At 26.5% G+C, this 14353-nt stretch overlaps 1 long non-coding RNA gene across 2 annotated transcripts; it reads left to right on the top strand.

Annotated features, from left to right (window-relative positions):
* The first annotated feature begins 999 nt into the window (after window positions 1-999).
* Window positions 1000-10080, top strand: LOC147816634 (uncharacterized). 2 transcript variants are annotated; one of them, XR_015428529.1, is made up of 5 exons: window positions 1000-1119; window positions 4231-4270; window positions 5380-5522; window positions 7478-7601; window positions 9828-10080. It is a non-coding gene; the product is annotated as an uncharacterized LOC147816634 (long non-coding RNA). The 2 variants fall into 2 exon arrangements; XR_015428530.1 differs by lacking the exon at window positions 1000-1119 and adding an exon at window positions 3397-3415.
* Window positions 10081-14353: the final 4273 nt, after the last annotated feature.

The following is a 14353-nucleotide window of genomic DNA, read 5'->3' as shown; positions in this document are numbered from 1 at the left end:
TATCTTTACTAAAAAAAAAAAATTCTTAAATATCAAGGAAAAAATAGCTACCATACTTCTATCTCCCGCGATAGGTAGAACTACCAGGACTGTGTCTCAATATACATTTAAAGTTGACACTTAAAATTTTTTAAAAATTTATTTCTTAGTATAGTGAAAAGTTCTCTTACGAATTAGTATTTTGAGTTATATATGTGTCAATATTTATTCCCTAATATGGCTTGGATAATAAATAATTTAAAATAAATGTGTACTTAACAAGATACCAAGATTATCCACTCTAGCCCTGAGTAGTAGAGCTAGTGTGTGCGAAAACAACATTTAAAAAAAAAATTGGAAAAAAAAAACTCCTTTTTATGTTCAGATATTTACCAGAATTTAGTAATGCGTTCAAGTCATTGTTAAGAAAATGCCTCATGAGTTAAAAATTTTATTTAATAAGCGCTTTTGACAAATTTGCATTAAATGTCTATACTAGCTCCCTTTCATCTAACGTAATTAATTTATTCAGAAATTATTTTATATTTTCTCTGTTTAAAATCTCTTATAAATAACGAATGGTTTTTCAATTATTAAAATAATTATTAAATCAATTCTTTTAGTATGAGCGGGAAAAATATTTTTTTTGGATGGGTGATTGAATTTCTACATGCTGGACATTTGGACATTACAATCTCACCGTGAACTTGTTATGCACCTTAAACTTTTCTTTTATATAAATATGAATAAACCAATTACTCTTCTTTGATGCCGAAAATAATTCTTATATTTAATTATTTTCGAAAATAAATAGTACATTAGAAATTTATTCTAATGGATTTACTAATTACATATCAAAAGGAAAATATTTAAAAACAAATTTAAATTATGAGTTTAATGCTGGAAGGAGTGTGAAAAAAAGTTCAAAATTAAAAAAAAATACTCCTTGGAAGGAGACCCCTCCTCCTAAACGGGGTTTTTAAAATATACCCAATAGGAAGACATTCAAATGTGTGGTCCATTTGCGAACTGGCGTTGTTCAGTCTCGGCTGTACAAAGGGCTAATGTATTTTGGAAGAAAAGGTGAGATGCCCTGAAAAGTTCTCGTCAAGGAACTTCATGGAAGAACGTTTATTTCGGGTAAGTAATTTCAAATGCTTCTGAATTAAAAATTGTTCGAAATGTTAAAATTTCTAAAATGTATGCTATTTAAAAAAAAAAAATTTCCTTACTATTTTACTTAAAAGTTTTATAATTGTTTTGCATGCTCATGCAAAAGCTGCACTACAATGTTAGAACGTTTTAAAATATGCTATGAGTTTAATTCTGATTGAGAAATATTGTATACTTTTAATGTTAGAAGATATACTGTCATTTAATTAAAAGGAATTTCAATTAATTACATCAATCATTTCCAAAACATTGTTGAAATTAAGCGTTTGATTTCTTAATTGATTAATTAACTTTTATTTTATTTTATCCTCTCAAAATTGTATTGATAAACCGTTTTAAAAAAGATAACTATGAATAAGATAAGACAAACCATTCTTTTAAGAAAAAATGATTGTCATTCAAATTTGAAACTAAGAGAAAAAAAGCCTTGCATTTTGAATTAAGACTTATCTTCCTTTTATTGGATCATTTTTGTTTACTTTACTTAAAAATGATATTGGTTCGCCATTCTACTATCTAAACTTGAAATAATAAATTTGGTAATTAAAACTAAGATTTTTCCCTTTCAAAGCAATTACATTATTTTTGAAAGAAAATTAGATTGTTATTGCTGCAAAGCCATAAGACTGTAACGTTTGTAAATGTTTATAATGTACTATGTATATAAAAATGGACAATACTGAAATACAATGTCTTAAATTTTCTTAAAATTAATTTAACATTCACTATATGTTACGGTGCTAGGATAATATTGATGATTGTAGTTATCATAAACAATTGTTTTTAAAAGGAAAATGCTCAGTTTGAAGCACAAATTTAATTCTTCATGTTTGAAATGATGTATTCTTGGCTAAAGAATACCTATCTATCCTTGCTTGCCATGGATGTATTAATATAATTTCATGAATCTAATTTTTTTTAAAAGAAAATGTTTATTTTAAGTGCCCAAATTCACTTTTTTCCTATTTAAAATGGTTTATCATTAAAATTTAATCAATCTGATTATTGGTTTAATTATCCAAATTTGTTTTAATATTAATAATGATGTACTACATATTATTAAAATATACAAAATTTAGGAAACAAAATTCTATTCTGAAAATTAAAGACAATACCTAAATCTAAGTAAATTATTTTATTTATTAAAATTGTTACTGGTTTATTTAAAATTTAAGGGCCTGTCAAATAATAACTCAAAGTATTATGGGTAATAATCTTATGACATTGCAACTTTCAATAATGTAACTGTTTTGAAAAGGAAAAGACTTTTAACTGGACAAACATATTTTTTCATGTTTAAAACAGCTTACCATTACAGTATACAATTGTATAATAAAAATTGTAGAGTAAATAAAAATATTAAAGAAAAAAAGTCTCAATACTAAGTACAAATTAAGTAAAAATAAGTTTAAAGAGAAAAAAAAACTTTAATATGTAATGGTACTATAATATTATCTTATAATAATAACTTTTCAGCAACCTATTTGTTTTCAATAGGAAAAGACTTAGTTTAAATGTCACAATGTAATTTTGTAATAGCAAAAAAATGAAGCTTTCTAATCAGCATTGCAATTTTTAAAAGGTAAATAAATACAATTAATCAAATATTAGGAGATTATAAGGCTTATTCAAAATGCAATGCTTTATTTAAATAAGGTGTGGATATGACATTCATTTATATTTTAAAAAATGTTTTACCTTACCTTATTATGTTTGACCTTACTTAACCTTATGAAGTTTTATTTTGTGGTTAACTATTTAAAATAATTTATCTATTGAATTTTTAGAAGGTAAAATATTTTGTTGAACACAGTTTTTTTTAAAAAAATTTTACGCTTAATATACAATACTTATTGAGTAATAGATGAACTCTATGCATTAAAAATATAAAGTTACCCTCATATTCTTGTTCATAAGAATTATTCTACCTATTTTTTGAAAATAATTAACACTACATTGCCCCAGGAAGTCATTTTTACTGCTTTTAATTTCAATTATAAAAACAATGATTTATATAATGACACAATTTCTTAGAATTTTGTGCAACATGTAATTTTTTTATTGTTAATATACTAATAACTTGTTATATAATTGTAAATAATATAAAAAATATTAAAAATTAATTTTAAATAAATTTCTTTATTTATTCTTTTACCATCCAGTCATTTTGACTGATTTTGGGCAATATAGGTATATACTAAGTTTCAGTCTTTCTAGTGTTAAATATGATAGCATGTATGAAAATAGATAAAAAAGAATAATAGTAAGTAAATATATATACTTATACACTAAATAGTACACTTATTGAAAGCTAAAATTGAGTTGCCGTATCCCATCTTTGTTCTTACGGCTTAGCATTAGTCTTTGATTATACAGTGAAACCTCTCGGGAGTGAACAATCTCCGTAAAATGGTTATTAATGGAAATTGGTCGTTCTTGAGCTTACCTCTATTGACTATGATTGAGTAAATGTTATGGAAGGTGGATGATTTTCTGCAAGAGATTTTAATTCTTAGATTTTAAATATGAGAAGAGGTTTGTTTGTTTGAGATTCTTAGTTTTTTAGAAAATATTTTTTTTTCTTAAATTTAAGTCTTAGCTCTTAAAATAAATAAATGATAGCATTGTCTTTAGAGCACAATGACTGCACCATGAGGATATCTCTTGTAGAGATCGGAAAAAAGAGCGCTCTAAATAAGAGCCACTTACAAATAATATTAATACATTTAAATCTACTTATTTGTTTCGTTAAGATTTCTTCTGTTGATAGTTTTTTCGTTTTCCCCTCTTTGACCTTATTACAGTGGTTTGGGGTAGGTTTTGATGGTCTCGTTTAAAGGTTTTCTTTATTGTAAAGTCTATAGAAAAAATTCCGTGCTTTCAAAAGTGGTCGTAAATAAAAGAGGTCGCTACACAGAGTTGGTCTTTCTCGGTGGTTTCGCTGTATTTAAAAAATTAATTATTTAGTTAAATTTATTTAATTTACCCTACGAATATTAGATTCTTTGCTACATTTATTAATGTAACTTATTTAATAGATAAGATGTAAACTTGAATTTCTTTTATATCCATTTGTAGGTATATTGAGGGCAATCAGTATGGAATTTTTAAACACCGTGTAAGTAACTGATTATAATATTCGGTACAACTTTTTCTTATCTTTATTTTTCTGTCTTTATTCATTTTAACTTTTACCAATATTTATCTTAACTTTTATCAACTTTACCTTTCAAAATTAAAGTTAACGATTTCATATATAAGGTGTATAATTAATCGCATGATTACTTTTGGACGCGTGACTTGTTCTAGTAAATGTTAAGAAAATGTAGTTTTGTATACGTTGTTTTAATGCATACATCGTAAATTAGAAACATGTTCTTTCTGTACTCTTAAGAGTCTGTAAAAAAGGATTTATAAGAAAAATAATAAAAAGAAACCTGAAAATTTTCCCGCTAAAAAAACTTAAAAATTACCATTACGCAAAAGTTCTATACTGTCAAAAGTATAAAATAAAACAAAAAAAAAAACTACTATATCTCCTAAATATTGATATTTCTTACAAATTTTCTGTAATAAATTATTTCAATAATAAATGTAATAAATTCTAATAAATGTAATAAATTCTGTAATAAATTATTTAAGTTTTTATTAATTAATTCATTTATTTTTACTTATTTCATTTAGAAACTAATCAGATTTTTTATCTTTTTCAGTCTTAGTAATTTTTCTTAACTAAGATGATTGAAGCATCACTTTTCATTTCGAAATGTTACATTTATTTAAATTTGTAAAGAGCTTTAATTAAAATAATATATGTATTATCAATTCAGAAAGAATTTCTTAAGCATAATCTGATTTTTGTGTGTGTGTAAAGTAAAGAGAGTAAGAACTTATTCACATTATTTTCAAATATTTGACTAAAATTTAGAGGATGCATCAGGTTTGTATAATCTTAAGTAAAAAATAACAAATTTAAAAATTATTTTAGCTACTACTGGGGGGGGGGGGTAGAATTTGAATAGATTCATTGTTTTTTTTTCTTCATTTTTTTATTATATAAGTCAACAATGGACAGTGATAGCACAATTGTTTGCAGCTATATTGACACCAAATAATGAGGTCTGATATTCTAAAACTGTTTTACGTTTTTCTTAGCTTAATGAAATTATTTTAGTAAGTTTAGTTTACTATTATTATTATTAGTAAGTTCAGCAATGTTAATTTCAGATGTAACACTTTGGAGCGATTGGAGGATTGAGCAGATAACTGTCGCAACCTCTTTTACAATGAATTGGAAAATCTCAATTTAGTTGGCATCCCCATGACAAAATCAATCCAGGAATATCTAAGGATCATACAATTAATTGCAGGTAATATTTTATGTCATAAATTTTACAGCTGTAGTGCATGTTATGTTATTAATTTAAGTTGGTAAGCTCAGCAAACATTCTATTTTATCTTACCTCTAATCTTTCTTAACTATTTTTCAACAATTAGATTAAAAAAATTAATATTTTTAGTTTCAAGTGCTTAATTTGGAGAAATCAAATAAAATCTCATTGCTTGGAAAGTTGTTAAATAAGGTGGCTGCCATAAAATAATTTTTGAAGTGAAATATATACCAATATGAAAGTTGAGTGAAAAAGAGTTTTGTGTTTTAATTTTTTAATTTCTAAAATATTACTCGAATGCATGTTACCATTATGTATGCTCATAAAAAGGTTTTTTAACTATTTAATGTTTAAGTTATATGTCTATACTAAAGCCCAAATAATAAGTAAAATAGTGATTATAAATTGAAATTGAAGCTTTCCTTCAAATCTTAAAGCATTTAAAGTTTGACTTATTTACTATACTTCAAGAAAAAAAAAAAATCATGTTTACGGCAGCGCCATCTCGTAGCACATATTGTAAACATTTAAATATTTGAGTGAAAGAGATCTGATGTGCTTTTTTCACACAAAGAACTTGGGAGCTACCTACGTTACCGGTGGAAACAATGAGCTCAATGCAACTATGAGAACCCTCTGGTGTGTTTTTAATATTATTATTTTTTTTTTAATATTGACTTTGTTAGATTGATGTTTTTTTTCTTCCCTGGTGATCTAGTAAGCAAACTATTGAGTTTGTCTTCGAAAGATAACAAAATAAATAACGAAAAAGAATGCAAATTCTTGATATGCAGTAGATCCATGTAATGAATCGAAATTTTAAAACAATTATGCTTTTCCCTTAAAAAAAAAACTAAAAATAAAATAATATACAAGAATTTTATCATAAAAAAAGCTTAAATCATAAAAATTGTAAAAACTTAACTGAATTATATATAAATTTAAAATTAGCCATATTTTAAACGGAAAAGTTTGTTCCTTTGTTTCTTTTATCACGCAAGGAGACAAAATTTTAAAAATCAATCTTAAGAGTTGTTCAAAAATTTAAATTCGCTGAGAGATTTAAAGAATGGAATTTTCAGATTGGTTTATCATTAGGTATTGTTTTATTTTAAACTGGTCAATCTGTTTTTCAAATATTCCAAGAGCAACATCAGTGATGTTTGCATATTTATTTACTATTTACGTAAAAAAGTACTCATTGAACTTCTTTTTACAATCTATTCTCTATTCATTAAGTCAGATAAGCTTAATAATCAACATGAAGGTGGTAGCATATTTGAAGAAAGTCACTAAACTAATATTTCTGACATTATCTGTGCCTTCTAAAAGTGGTCGTAAATAGAAGAGGTCTCTACACAGAGGTGGTTTACTTATTTTATATAGAAACTAAACAGATTTTTAATTTTTTGCAGTTTTAGTAATTTTTTTTTAACTAAGATGATTGAAGCATCTCTTTTCATTTCGAAATGTTAAATTTATTTAAATCTGTAATGAGCTTTAAATTAAAATAATATATGTATTGCCAGTTCAGAAAGAATTTCTTAAGCATAATTTTTTTTTTGGGGGGGGGGGTGAGTGTGTAAAGTAAACAGAGTAAGAACTTATTCACATTATTTTCAAATATTAGACTAAAATTTAGAGGATGCATCAGGATTGTATTATCTTATTTAAAAAATAAAAAATTTAAAAAAATTTTAGCTACTACTGGGGAGGGGGGGGGGAGAATTTGTATAGATTTATTGTTTTTTTTCTTCTTTTTCTTACATTAAGTCAATGAATGATAGCAATATAGCTTTGCAGCTATATTGACACAAAATAATGAGTTCTGATATTCTGAAACTGTTTTACGTTTTTCTTTATTTAATGAAATTATTTTAGTAAGTTCAGTGTACTATTATTAAAATTAGTAAGTTTAGCTATGTTAATTTCAGCTATAACACGATTCGACAGAATTTTGAGCAACCTCTTTCTTCAAGATCTCAATTTGGACCCCATGACCCCCTCTCCATGACAAATCAATCCAAGAATATCCGAGGATCCTACAATTAATTGCAGGTAATATTTTCTGTTATAATTTTAGAGATGTAGTGCATGTTATGTTATAAATTTAAGTAGTTAAGCTTAGCAAACATCCTATTTTATCTTACCTATTATCTTAACATTTTTCTATTACTAGATTAAAAAATTAATATTTTTTGTTTAACGCTCTTAATTTGGGGAAATAAAATGAAATCTCATTATTTGGAAAGTTGTTAAATAAGGTGACTGTCATAAAATATTTTGCAAAGGGAAATATATACCAATATGAAAGTTGAGTGAAATAAAAGTTTTTATGATTTTGTTTTTTAATTTCTATAATATTACTCGAGTGCATGTTATCATTATGTATGTTCATAAGAATTGAAAAGTTTTAAGAATTATTCTTTAATTTTGATAATTTTTATTTAAAAGAAAAAAATCTCAGCAAATTGATATTTTTTTTCAAAAAAGTTTATTAACTATTTAGTGTTTAAGTTATATGTACATTCTAACGCCCAAATAATAAGATAAAATAGTGATCATAAATTGAAATTGAGGATTTTCCTCAAATCTGAGGCATTAAAATTTTTTGCTTATTTTTGCTATACTTAAAAAAAAGTGAAAAAAAAATCATGTTTATGGCAGCGCCATCTCGTAGACATATATTGTAAAAATTTAAATATTTTAGTAAAAGAGGTCTTATTTGCTTTTTTCACACAAAGAACAGAGGAGCTACCTACGTTACCGGGGGAAACAATGAGCTCAGATGCAACTACTCAATAACCATATAAGAGCCCTATGGTGTTTTTATTTTTTTTATTTTTAATATTGAGCTGGTTAGTAACAGTAAAGGTCCCCTGCTTCCCTGGTGATCTAGTAATAGTAAAGGAAACTATTGAGCTAGTCTTCGAAAGATAACATAACAAATAAGGAAAAAAAAAATTCAATTCTTGATATACAGTAGATACATCCATGTAATAAATTGAAGTTTTAAAACAATTTAGCTTTTAAATCAAAAAAAAAAAAAAGAGGAAACTAACTTAAAATAAAATAATTGACAAGAACTTTATCATAAAAATAGCTTAAATTTTAGAAATTTTAAGAACTTAGCATGCTTATATAAACATTTATAATTAGCTATAATTTGAAAGGAGAAGTTTGTTCCTTTGTTTCTTCTATAAGTCCTAAATCATTTTAGCTACCCAGAAATTCAGATCATGGCTGGGGGCGAAATTTTAAATATCAATCTTGAAAGTTGTTCAAAAATTTAAATTCGTTGAGAGATTTAAAGAATGGAATTTTCAGATTGGTTTATCATTAGGTACTGTTTTATTTTAAACTGAATAATCTGTTTTTCAAATATTCTAATTGCAACATGAGTGATGTTTTCTCACTTATAGATCTATTTAAGCAAAAAAGTACTTCATTGAACTTTTTTTTACTCTCCATTCTCTATTCGTTAAGTCAGATAAGCTTAATGATAAACATGTAGGTGTAGAATATTTGAAGAAAGTCACTAAACTAATATTTCTGGCGTTATCTGAAAACACGAAATTATTTTTTTTAATGTTATGCTTTTGAAATCTGTTTTTATTATGGTAAATTTTGACTATCAGTCATTAGTAATATAACTTTCAAAAATGTATAAAACTAATAAATACTAATTATGTAAAGTTGCCATTAAATACAACAAAAAAATAGTAAGTCAAATAAATTTAAAATTATTCTTTCAGTTTTATAAATTTAGTGAGTATCGGTATATGCCTTTCGGTTTTGTAAATGATTTCGTAGTGCTGATTAACACCAATTTATAGATTATTTTAAAAAAAATTTTGTCTCGTGAGAATATTCAAGTAGTTACGCATTAAAAAGTCGAATTTTTAAATGCATTTCTAACATTAATTTTAATTGGCTTCGTTGCCAATTTAAAATGTTATTTAGGCCTGTTTTGAGTTTGGTTCATTTTTTTAACTATAATAACTGGTATATAACAACATTAAATAATACCATATAATACTTATACACTAACTTTAATATAATACCCTACCATTATCATACCAAAATTACAATAAAAATTACTTTTGTTTACATTTTTTCTGGAATAATTTTTAAACAGACATATTGTAGTTTAAGGTTGGATTGTGTTCTCTTAATATTCGATAAGTATTGATTAATATTTTAAAGTGTAAATGATAATTTCTCTTATTTTTTTTTGCTGTTTATCTTATACAGAAATCATTAAACGCTAAAATTGAATTATAGGTGCTGTCGAAGTAAATTCCCTGACGTCACACAAGCATCAGTAACAAGGTGGCTGAGATAACGGAGACAGAGAAAGTGTTTGAAAGAAAGGAAGAAGAATTCTGAATAATATTGCTGAAACTGGAAATAAATAAATTTTATAATACTACTATATTATTACTATTATTTATAATACTATTGATGAAATAAATTTCTGAAAACATTTGTCAGTAAAAGCTTTTATATATTGTTGAAATAAATTTCCTCAAACATTTATTTGCTTATTTCCTTGTTAACTGACAATTATAAACACTAACATTAAATAAATATGCATACAAAAAGATATTAACCAGATAATTACATTGAAAATAATGTGCATTTTCAATTAACATGTAATCACCACTTAAAATTAAAAATTATTTAAGAAGAAACACAAACTAAAATAAAATTGTTTATTTAAATTTTTTAAAATTGATATTAATTATTAAATGAAAACAAAAAATTATATAACTAAACTATATACTTTACAATAACACAAAAGAATTTTACTTAATACCTAGAGAATAATTTGCAATAACTTTAAATTTTTTTATTTTAAATTGTTTATAAATAAGATTAGGAAAGTTAATACCTCGACTTTTTACAAGCGTAGTTAATGCAAAAAATAATAAATGAAATATAAAGTTCTAATTTAAACTACAGAAAAGAATGTAAAAAAAAATATTTAACTCTCTTTTATTATATTTTTGTTAGATGAATCGATCAAACTATAATTTACTATAATACAATCTCCTATTATAAAACACAAAAGGGTTAGTATGCTTATAAATATTAGAAAAGAAGGAGAGCTTACTTTCATTTCAACAAATCATAAAAAATTTGATACAAAGCTATATTTTAAAGAAAATTTTTGTTGTTACATTCAATGCAGCCCTTTGCAAACCACTTAGTTTTTGTTAAAATGCTTCCTAATATGAGTATCCCAGAATTGAAATAAATATAACTATTATAAAAAAGTAAAAGTTTTAATTATAATTAAATAAAAATGAATACTAGATCTACCAGGCACTAAGGAAAAAAGTAGCTGCAAGAATAACAAATCTACAACGATAGTCCTAAAAAGTATTAACACTGCAAAAAGTTAAAGAAGAAAATCTAAATATTAATGGAAATTTATTGGCTACTTGTTGGCTCAATATAAATTAATATCCTTTTTTATAATGGGTCACTATCGGAAAGCTGAAAACAGCCGATATTGGTCCATTATGGAAATTTATTGGCTACTTGTTGGCGCAATATAAAATAATATCCTTTTTAATGATGGGTCATTATCGGCAAGCTGAAACCAGCCGATATTGGTCCATTATAAACCAGCGTCATTTTAATGTTGGGTCTCTATCGGAGAAATTTTAATGTTTCTGGACAACTGAAAACAGCCAATACAATGCCGATATGCACTTGCCAAAAATGGCCCGATAAAAATGTGTCAAATGGCCGACATCGACCCGACATCATTGATCAGTATCGGCTCCAGCTGCCGGCCGGCCGGACACTTTTTTGCCGCAGCCGATTCGGCCAACTATGTTGGGCCCATGACGGTGCTATCGGTCACTGTATATTGGCCCGTTATCCCGCCTTAAATGTTGTGTTTGCTGGGTAGATAATAACATTTGTTTAATATATGAGCATTTAGGGGTACGCGGTTCATATAAGACGAATTCCGGTTGCGATCGTGAGCAGGAGCATTTCATTAACTATTATTAAATTAAAGTATAAAAACTGATGTATTGAACAATAAAGAAGCTAGCATTTGGCGAGTGATAGCTAGCACTGATATAGCCTATAAATTGAAAATAATAAATACGCCTAACTTCGCTTAAATATCTAATAAATTTTATAACAATTATTTTATACATGCTGAATCTCCTGTTTTCCGCTGAAATTTCTTTTAAATATTAGTAAAATATTTTTCTTAATTTAACAAAAACTCATTTATAAACGTTTTGTCTACCGTTGCATACAAGTAATCAAAATAAATGTATCGAAGCATTATCCAGCATTTAGTGCAGAGATAATTTTGCATGCAGTCGTATAATTCTAGCTCTTATTTCACTACCATTACAAACAATTTTAATCAGAAGAGATATGATATTGTTAAGTATATCTTTTTTTCTTCGTTGCTTTCTAGGCAATTTGCCCCAAATCCGGAAACAATCAACTTCGTGAGCAATTCCGGTATGTTTGGAACGCTAGAGCGATCAGGGCTGGAGATTTTAATATAATTAATAATATATTAGAGAGGTAAAGCTGAGGCATCAGTATTAAGCAATATAAAAGTAAAGAGTGTCTGAAGGGCATGATGAGCGACATCTAGCAGGGGACGGAACCCCCGATTTAGTTCGGCGAAAACTATTAGCAGTAGAATTGCATGTCATTGGTCGATAAATCTGCAATGAACGATTCGTATTTCCTTAAATTTCTTAATATTTTAGGAACAATTCAATCGTGAAGTAGCGTTTTTTTTACGAACTAATCTACTTCAACGCCATGATTTTTTGCTACTATAATAGGCAATCCGCCCAGAAAGCGAAGCTATCTGAAATCAATTTCTTAAAAAGTTCCGGGGGTTGACGAGCGATAGTAAGCATTTTTTAAAGAATGCAATTCATTTATTATAATTATTGCTGTATATTCCTAATAGAGAAGAATTTATTTTCCTTATTATCACGTTGATCCACTAAGATCTGGTGAAAAAATGTATACTTAAAATTTTAAATTACGTTCTTTTTTTTAAAAAAAAAAGTCTCCACTGTTAAGCAACAAAAATATTCTTTCTTTTTTTTAAAATTTCATAATCTTCCTTTGTCAAGATTTTTATTCAAACTTGTAGAATCTAATTTATATCGGAAAATAATTGTCTATTTAAAATATTTCAGGACTTAAGAATAATAGCAAATCACTTTTTTCATCTATATAATTTAATAAATAGTGGGCTGCGCTCCCTGCTCGCTAACACTCGCCAACCCCCGAAAATTGCTACGCAATCTTATATGGTTTGCTTCGCAAACCAAGCTCGCTTCGCTCGCTACTAACTTAGGTACATTTCAAATGCACAAAATTCTAAGAATTCAAAACAATCATTCAAATCCATATAACAACTTTTTTGTTAAAGAAAAATTACATCTTTTTAGTAAATGCTAAGTCATTAAAATAAATTTGAATTCAATTAAATGACATGTAATTCGTTAAACCTATTTGAAATGTGCTGTAGTATAAAATCTTAAGATAAAATTTCTAAAATTTATATCTCCTTATAAAGGTTAAAATTTTGGCTATAATTAAGTCTATTAAAATTTGAAGTAAGTGAATTGCAATGGGAAAACCTGCATAAACAAATAAATTCTTGTAAAACAAATAATTTCGTGATATAAATCAAAAATCGTCAAATAAATTCGTGAAAAAAAGCGCTTTCGACAAAATACTAAAATAGAGATCTATCGACAAAAACTACTCACTTCTGCCTAACTTAAGGTAATTTCAGTTTCCGTTTTTAAAAGTGCTATGCGTTGAGGCATCTCAGCTAGATTTGGCATGTGACATTTTTAGCGGCAATCATTGGTCGATTTTCTAGCGTTGCCATTCGGAGAGTAGTAATGAGGCTTTTTTTAGTCGCCGTGTAAGAGAAATATATATTATATAGATTTTCACTTTATCTGAGAGTCGAATAACAATCATTGAAAAACGATTGTGTTTAAACTTTCAAGATTAAGCGGTCAAATAGGCAGGTGGAAGTTAATCGTTTCGGTTTAGCCAACCTATAATTTATGCAAAATAGTATGAGAATATTAAAACGGCTGTCATCTTCCGACTTGACCTCTGAAATGTCGATCATAAACTCTTTATGCATTAGACTAGTGCATATTTGTTCTTAAATGGGATATTTTTTACAGCATGAAGTCGAAAAGCAAAGTTAAACTCGATAGTTTTATAATACACTGTAATTACTTTAGTTGAGTTGCGCTAATTAAAAATTAGGAGAATTTGATAATTTTAAATTTGTTCTAAACATATAAATCAGTGAACTTCACCTTTCATCAAAAAAATGAATATTTTAAAATCGAGTGATATTGTTGTAAGAAAGTTTTAGCAGAATTTCTAAAACTGTATAAAAAAAAAAAACTCTTACAATTTTTTAGATAACATAATGTTAAATAATTAATGCTTACATAATTGCAACATTTTATATTTGAAAAAAGCATTAATTTAGCTTGCCAAAAAAAAAAAAAAAAAAAAAGGCTAGGTGGCTCGAAGAGCATTTTTTTAATATAGCGAATAACTCTTATGGCTAAACAACCAAAAAATATAATTATCCTGTTAAACTCATTTGAATTCGCAAGTTGTGCTTCTGCGTTGCTTCTTTTTTTTTCTTTTTTTTTATCCGTCGTTGAACAGCCAAAGCAATTTTGAGTTTATGACTACCTATGTTCAATTCCGTAGCCTTGTAATTTATAACAAAATCCAGGAAATAAGAGAACTCCTGTATCAAG

The sequence above is a fragment of the Parasteatoda tepidariorum genome, chromosome 1 (genome assembly GCF_982258835.1).
Source record: "Parasteatoda tepidariorum strain Cologne lab strain chromosome 1, Ptep-v5.0, whole genome shotgun sequence".
Lineage (NCBI taxonomy): Eukaryota > Metazoa > Arthropoda > Arachnida > Araneae > Theridiidae > Parasteatoda > Parasteatoda tepidariorum.
The sequence above is the reverse complement of the archived record's forward strand: the minus strand, read 5'-3'. Positions and strand labels throughout refer to the sequence as shown.